General features: G+C 36.7%; 1 long non-coding RNA gene across 1 annotated transcript; it reads right to left on the bottom strand.

Annotated features, from left to right (window-relative positions):
• Positions 1–926: 926 nt before the first annotated feature.
• On the bottom strand, positions 927–1,968 carry LOC104236130 (uncharacterized). The gene is made up of 2 exons (XR_713362.2): positions 1,764–1,968; positions 927–1,543 (listed from the first exon to the last, which is right to left on the bottom strand). It is a non-coding gene; the product is annotated as an uncharacterized lncRNA (long non-coding RNA).
• Between the last annotated feature and the right edge of the window lie 5,459 nt (positions 1,969–7,427).

Consider the following 7,427-nt stretch of genomic DNA (forward strand, 5'->3'; position numbering starts at 1 on the left):
TGATAGAATGAGGAATTTGGGCGACAACTTGTTTACTTGCTAATTCTTCGGGTGTATGGTATATTAACTACTGTTACTTTCATCATATATAAAGCTTCTGTTTATTGTAAATATACTCCCTCCGTTTCAATTTTTGTGAACCTATTTCCTTATTAGTCCGTGCCAAAAAGAATGACCGCATTCAAAGAAACTTTCCAATTATTCAGTTCCATTAATGCCCTTACTATTTCTCTTTTGAATTCCGTATCGGACCCACTAACTCTAAAAGTAAGTTACTACTTTTTCATTTTTTTGTGTTGAATAGTCAACATTTTTAAACTTACAATTTCAAATCTCTTCTGGCTAGGATTTGGCTTTTTTCTAAATCTTTCTATTTTTGACTTTTTCCTTATTCTTTTTTTTTTTTCATCCTCACATTGTTGGCTTTTTCTCTTATTCTTCTTTGTTGACTTTTCCCGTTCTTTTTTCTTATCCTCACATATTTTGCTGCGATACCCATTTATTTTTATCCGAATTTGGTTAATTACAAGCCATTTGTAATTTTTTTAATTACTCCGTTACACCAAAGTCATTAGATAACTAACGACAAACACTCGCATATAATCCAAATTGTATAGCGATGAACAACACCAATCAACTTTCAAAAATAGACGATTGCTTTAAAATTCGTTGTAGTCTTCAATTATAGAGGTCAAAATACAATCTTATTCCCAACAAAATGATTTTAATATTTCAAGACAAAATAAGCCACCGTAATGGGATTTTAACTTCTTTATCACAAGTCCTCTAGCTCAAGTGTTCCAATATGTCATAAAATTCCTTATAAATATGAGTCTTGATCACCATTTTGGGATTACAAAATTCCCACAAACATAAATCCTTAAATGCACGAGACTTTCCACAAACATAAACTTAACATTTGCAGCTTCTCAAAAAAATATGAGACTTTACAAATAAAGAAACTATACAAAACCTACATATCAAACGTTCAGAGCTTCTTTAAATACACAGCCTTTACAAGAGAGGATTCCATAGAAACTACAAACTTGATGTTCATAACTTCTTTAAATACACAAGTCTATGCAAAAAGAGAGGTTATACAAAAACAACATGATGGTTAGGTTTACAAAACAGAGAACCTTTACAATAAAGTTGTAAATAGCCTTGACATTTGTATCACATTTGAAGTGGAGCTACAGCTTCATTGACTACGCCAACGTCACAACTAACTTGAATAGGAATATTTCCTTCTCGTTCTAGTCTACCCTTTTTCATACGTGGGATTTTGTAGTTGTTCCTACCTTTACCTTTCAGCGCCTCAACCATGCAAGACGGTAGAGCGAGAAACACATGATTCAGTCGGTGAACTTCCATCTCATTAAAAGATTTCTCAACTGCATTTATTAAGTCATCAATAGTTGTAGGAGTCATTTGATACTGAAGTGATTGTAAAGGCACATCTTGAAGAACCTAATTCTACAGGAAAGAGCTACGAGATTCAATTAGTTGTTGTAGCTTGGCTGACTGATACAAGTAAATATTCCTAGAGAAAAACAATGAAAACAGAAAGAATATTCAAAAGCTCTTCACAAATTTAAAATTTAGTGTTGCGCAAATAGAAGAGTGAAATATTTACCGCTCAATTCAGAGAGAGCGCCAAATTTCATTAAATAAATTTTTTGAAAAGAAAAACCATCAGATCTCATTACAAACTTATTAATATAGGAGTAAAATAAATTTCAAATAAAGTTAGGTTAATATACCTGGGTTATTGAGAAATCAACGGGAAATATTCTCAACTACTTGAATCTTGGGTCTTCTCGACAGAGAGAAAATTTAAGGAAGACTTCCTATTCAATTGGGTTTCCAATTTGTTTAAGTTTTGGTATAGTGTATGGTTGATGGGCATTAGTAATTGAAAGAAAATTGGGAGATTTGGACACAGTAATTGACAGGCTGCCATGTACAGTGAGCAGATGATTTGTTTGACTCTCTCTTCGGCAGAAGAATTTTCCGTTGAATATTAATCAGTGGGCCCTAAGGGTATTATAGTAACTTGACACATTTTTAGCTTACATGGCAAAAGTCTTCCCTCATTTATTAAACTCCATGCCCAGTCAAATGAGTTCACATAAATTGAAACGGAGGGAGTATATACTATGTGACTAGCGGTTTGTTGTTATACTGCATACCTTAGCATTAAGAATTCAAAGTTTGATCAAAGGTGAGACTGTAAAAGTGCTTTACGTGCATATTCATGTATGAACTACAAGTAATGCCTTCAGCGCATTGTCCAAGGACCAATGAAGAGATATTTGATGAAACTCAGCCATTAATCTTAAACTCGGCAAAGATGCAAAAAGAAAAGAGATCAAAGAGTAATTCAACGATGAAGAAGGAGGGGATTTTGGGTGTTCCACGATGGGAGTTTGCTGGTATCGACGAGGGGAGTAGTTCTGGGCGGAGGGTTTTTTGTATTAAATTAGTTAAAAAATATAAAATACAGGTCACTTAATTAATTAACTTGGCGGGCCAGTGAATTTTCAGCGGAAAAAACAAGGGGGAATAAATAACCGTTCCCATAGCAATTTTTTTCACAAAACCGTTGCCATATACATGTCTATTGGGACGGTTCACAAATCCGTTACGAAACAAAACTCTATGACAACGGTAATGTTATATTTGCAACGGTTTGATGTCAATAGTGTGCTGATAGCACCCAAATTCTATCGTAATGGTTTCAACCTTTACTATATCTGATCTATGGCAATGGTTTGTGAACCATTCCAAAATAACTGTTCCCATAGGCCCATTTTCTGGTAGTGAGCAGATGGAAGATAAAACAAATGGAAACCAAGACCGAGGACAACAATTTCAGTTGGCCAGGTAAATCCCGAAGGGAACATAGCCAACGAGAGCAAAAGAATATTTGTCACCAGATGACGTTTAATGAAGAATAATCCTCAGTATTAAATACACAGCCGTTGCAGAGAATTTTGGCATTCATGGCTGTCACGCCTCCTTTTTCCCAAAGGGATAGGGAGTTTTCCAACTAAAGTGACATTAATCGAAATGAAATTATTTATTAAATTTCAGAGTCGTCACTTGGAATATTTATGGTGTCACAAGTCACCGATTTATTCTAAATTTCAAATCGAGGAAATTTGACTCTATTTTAAAGTCTGCGAACATAAAAGACCGGGTAAGGAATTCTGTTAACTCGGGAGAGGTGTTAGGCACTCCCGAGTTCCGTGGTTTTAGCACGATCGCTTTTAATCAAACTTGGCTTAATTAAATCAATTAATTACTCAGTTTTATAACCTATGTACATTATACTTTTTACCGCTTTTAATTATGGCGTTTTTATGGATTTATCTTTGAAACGGATCACGTGTGCGTGAATCTATTTTGTTTGGGGCACTAAAATCATGTCAGACATACGTGTATACAATTAGTCACTCTTTATTTGTATTAAGATTGTTGGTCAAAGTCGCGCGAATTCATACTTTGATTTATTTTTCGGGAATCATAATCATATCACGCGAACGTATACACAATCACAATAGTAATTTAAATGTGCGCTTAAAGCAAGCTACGATGTTTAAGAATTAATATTAATCGATCTTGATATTTGAGATTGAGTATGGAAGGCCCGGAACATATGAAATGATCATTTTTGGAAAAAATGCGTTCAATTTGCTCTTTTACTGAAAAAAATCCAAAGCATAACACAAGACAATAGGAGCAACCACTGACTTTCAACAAATTCACTCCTTAGATACTTAACGTCCCTTAAACAGACTACATAATTAGAAGAACAAAGCAATTCCATGCTAGTATATGATTAAAAAAAAGACATCATAATACATATAGTCCACAACCAAATTAAATTACTAGAGTTGGAGCAACACTTCTATAAACAAATTAGAAGGTGAGAAGACAAGACCAATATAATTAGCTTCAAAATAAATCAACTCTATGTGAACCATTTATTTAGCAGCATGGAATGTCTCACCAACAAATAATGTCTGCATGATATTTTGAAGTGCATTTACAACAATCTTAAGCTTGAATTAATTTTCTTTCCTAAACTTGTGGCAGACCTTCTTTGCTAAACGTTGATACTTGATTCAGGGAATTACAAGATCAATTCAAGAAGAGGTTCTCACACTCTTCTTTATGCTAATTCAGTTTAAGTTTAAATCACAGATCCAAAACAACTCAAACAAATTATTCCAAGAAAAATGATTAATCGATCAAGATAAAAAAACAACAAAAGACGTGCTGACATAGAACCAAACGACAAGATGACAAGCATTATAAGAACACAATAAAGTCGCAGATAAAGAGACAGACCTTCTATGAAGTTTATTTGATATGTTTTAAGAAATCTCCGGCAAATACAAATGGTTGCTCCGGAACATCGAAGAAAAATAAGAAATGCTACTGAAAATTTGTCCGGAACCTCGAATCGGTAAACTCGAACATCTCCGTAACTAAAAATTTGACGATTGTTTCAAAGTTGATTTTGGATTGATTTTTGAAGCTGTTTTCGAGCTATTTGGCTGCCGGTTTTGCTTCTCCTTTTGGTTGGATTTTGCTAAGCTTTTGGTGGTGTTTATGGGAGCTAAGGTGTGAGGAAGATGAGTGGGGGGAGGGGGGGGATACTGCATTCTTAGCTCTCTTTTCCAGATCTCCTTTTTTCTTATTTGTTTGTGTGTGCTCGTTAGAGATGGAAAATCAGAGGGGGGGGGGTTAGGTTTCTGTTTTTCTCCTTTTGTCCGTTTGTGAGCGTGCATCTTCCTTAATTTTGAGAGGATGATGAAGCTAGGGAAGGAAAACGGCTGCTGCTTCTTTTCTTTAGGAGTTAGGTCTTAGGTCTTAGGTGTTTAGCCGCTAGGTTTTTCTTTTATTTAAGGAGGGAGGGCAGGCGGGTAGGTTAGGGAGATGGGCTTGGGTATGTGAAAGAAGATTGGGCCAATTTGGCAATTGAGCTACTTTAAATAATTATGCTTTTAGCCTAGTTTCAACAAAGACTAACCTCCTTTCCTTTATTTAATTTTTGTAATATTAGCCACTCTAACTCAAATTTTAATTTAAATTCCATTTTTTGTGTGCCTAGGATATTTATTTACTAAAATTATTTTTGATTATTTTTAGGAGTAATTTCCATATAGGGCAAATATTAGGTGCTTACAACTGCCCCTCTTTGCTCGAGAACATGAAGAGTTTTTGGGTAAAGACAAAGTGAGCAATCATGAACAATTTTTGCCCGTTTGATATTCCATGGGAAGCATGTTGAAAAAGCTTGACCGAACTTTGCTTCAAAGGTTGCCTACATATTCTTAGCTATAAAGGAATTAGGTCCATATAGTTCTGCGAATGATGGAATGATGAATTGGAGAGTCGAGTGAGGTTCTGATCCGTGGTCCTGCTATTACATCAAAATCAAAAATGAAAAAGACTAACTAAGCCTGTCAGCTATGAATCACAAGATTCCTATGTATAAGTCTTCTGAAGCTTGATCTTGAGTCTTGAATGGTTCTTCATGCAGACTCTGATCTGAATCTTGATGCTTGATAGGTGCAGGTGCTAGTTCATTCTTCTTCAGCTTTTCAGATTAAGACGGGACATGCAAAGCTTGTGACTTCATTCATGTATTGAGTAGTCCACATTTTTTTTCTTCTGATTTTGCATTTTGGATTCACTTCTTGCTTTTCTTTTCTTTTCTTCTGGATTGAGACTTCTTCTTTTGGTTGTCTCGAACTCTGTGCCTCGAGGTATAACCTGCTCAGGCATCAAAACAGAAGAACAAAATTTTCTGCCCCAGTCTTCACTAGGAAAATTTCGTGATTTATTGTAATAAAACCCTATACTACTTCATTATTGAAAGCAATAAAAGGGCGGGAATGGTGTATCCTGGAAAAAGAGAATAGGGAGTGGTGACCCTATATCTAGAATGAAATCAACTAGGGAGTAAAGACACTATGTTGGAAAAGCGACGAGGGAATTGAAACCCTATGTCCAAAATAAAATCAACAAGGGATTTGAGACCCTATGTTGGAAAATCATCAACTAGAGAGTGGAGACCCTATGCTGGCATATGGAGTGGAGACCCTATGTTGGCATGAAGTTATGTTGGAATCAACTAGGGAGTGAAGACCCTATATGTTGGCATCAAACTAGGGAGTGGTGACCCTATGTTAGCATCAAGTTATGTTGGCATCAACTAGGGAGTGGAGACCCTATGTTAGCATCAACTAGGGAGTGATGACCCTATGTTGGAATCAACTAGGGAGTTATGACCATATATTGGCAACAAGTTATGTTGACATCAACTAGGGAGTGGAAACCCTATATTAGCATCAACTAAGAAGTGGTGACACTATGTTGGCATCAATTTATGTTGGCATAAACTAGGGAATATAGATCCTATGTTGGCATCAACTATAGAGTGGTGACCCTATGTTGGAATCAAGTTATGTTAGCATCAACTAGGGAGTGGAGACCCTATGTTGGCATCAACTAGGGAATGGAGATCCTACATTGGAAAAGCGACTACGGAGTGGAGACCCTATGTCTAAAATAAAATCAACTTGGGATTGGAGACCTTATGCTGGAAAATCATCAACTAGGGAGTGAAGACCTTATGCTGACATCAACTAAAGAGTGGTGACCCTATGTTGGCATCAAGTTATGTTTGCATCAACTAGAGAGTGGTGATCCTATGTTGGCATCACATAGGGAGTGGTGACCTTATGTTGGCATCAACTAGGGAGTAGAGACCCTATGTTGGCATTAACTAGGGAGTGGTGACCCTATGCTGGCATCAAGTTATGTTAGCATCAACTAGGGAGTGGAGACCCTATGTTGGAATCAACTAGGGAATGAAGACCCTATGTTAGCATCAACTAGGGAGTGGAGACCCTATGTTAGCATCAACTAGGGAGTGGTGACCCTATATTGGCATCAAGTTATGTTGGCATCAACTAGGGAGCGGAGACCCTATATAGGCATCAAGTTATGTTAGCATCAACTAGGGAGTGGAGACCCTAAGTTTCCATCAACTAGGGAGTGGTAACCCTATGTTGGTATCAAGTTATGCTAGCATCAACTAGGGAGTGGAGACCCTATGTTGGCATCAACTAGGGAATGGAGACCCTATGTTGGCATCAACTAGAGAGTGGAGACCCTATGTTAGCATCAACTAGAGAGTTGTGACCATATGTTGACATCAAATTATATTGACATCAACTAGGGAGTGGAGACCCTATGTTGGCATCAACTAGGGAGTGATGACCCTATGTTGGCATCAACTAGGGAATGGTGACCATATGTTGGCATCAAGTTATGTTGGCATCAACTAGGGAGTGAAGACCCTATGTTGGCATCAACTAGGGAGTGGTAACCTTATATTGGCATCAAGT

Source organism: Nicotiana sylvestris, chromosome 4, assembly GCF_000393655.2.
Source record: "Nicotiana sylvestris chromosome 4, ASM39365v2, whole genome shotgun sequence".
In the NCBI taxonomy this organism is placed as follows: domain Eukaryota; kingdom Viridiplantae; phylum Streptophyta; class Magnoliopsida; order Solanales; family Solanaceae; genus Nicotiana; species Nicotiana sylvestris.